Genomic DNA, 1,205 nt, shown 5'->3' with positions numbered 1-1,205 from the left:
TCTCTCTCTCTCTCTCTCTGGATTAGCAAGCGTAAGTATTGACATGTAAAATAAACACAATGCTTTGAAGGCAACCGTTACATTCTTAGGACAATTTGGAGTTTAGTGTGAACACATCGAAACCAAATTAAAGTCTTTTACCCCAAACTAAAAGCATTTAAATGCAAAAACCTGCTTGAATGAATTTAAATCAGAGATGATTGTTTAATTGTATGATGAATCAATAAAGGACAATGAAAATGGGCCATTGTTGGACCTTAAATCCTTAACAAATATACCATTATTCACTGGCGCAAACTCATTGCACATCAGGTGTCTTTTACAAGCTCTTAATAACGGGATGATCTAATTTCTGTATTTCTCTTTCTTCAGCCTTTAAAACAGACAAAATTTTAGATAGGACAAAAGGCAAAGCAATTAAATCAACAGACGATCAAAAACCAGATATACAGCAGTACTGGTAATAAATTATTTTCGCAGCCATCCAGAAGAAAGTAAAAAAACCCAAAAACAAATATGACTCATGACTCTAACAACACAGATGAATGACAGCAGAAGCGTCACCCTGCTGGGTCACAGTGCTGTTCTCTCATAGGGGAGAGACTGATGGCGTGAGTCAGGAACGGCAGGGGAAAGTATGGGACAGTCACACAGTCATTCTGCGTTCCTGTACAGTCCTTCAAATCACAGCAGAGGCTTATACACGCAGACCATCCATCCACTTTACAGCCTCGCTTTCTTCCCAGTTCATCTCTGAGCCGTGTTCCCAGTTCTGATCCGCGTTATGATGATGGTGAAGGCTGCGCTCTGCCCAATTCAGGAGCGGCGATGTGGAAGACGGAACCGATGCGAAGGAAAAATCGCCGCAAAGCAGCGCGAAGCTCCGGAATGAGGTCGAACTGCATCATCTCACACAGATGGTGGTAGTAGCAGGAGGCATGAGGCTTGAACTGAAAGAGAGATGACAATGTTAGGCATTCATGGGCTCACATCATTTTATTTTATATTGTTTTATTTGAAATTTAATTACATTTAATATAAGTCTTAAAGGGATAGTTCTCCCAAAAATTACCCCATGCATTTACTCAAGCCACCCTTATATGACTTTCTTCTTTCAGACAAATACAATCAGAGTTACATAAAAAAATGTTGTGGCTCTTCCAAGATTTATAATGGCAGTGAATGGTGGTTGAGATTTTGAAGCC

The sequence above is a fragment of the Sinocyclocheilus grahami genome, unplaced genomic scaffold, assembly GCF_001515645.1.
Source record: "Sinocyclocheilus grahami isolate Dianchi unplaced genomic scaffold, SAMN03320097.WGS_v1.1 scaffold7788.1, whole genome shotgun sequence".
In the NCBI taxonomy this organism is placed as follows: domain Eukaryota; kingdom Metazoa; phylum Chordata; class Actinopteri; order Cypriniformes; family Cyprinidae; genus Sinocyclocheilus; species Sinocyclocheilus grahami.
The sequence above is the reverse complement of the archived record's forward strand: the minus strand, read 5'-3'. Positions refer to the sequence as shown.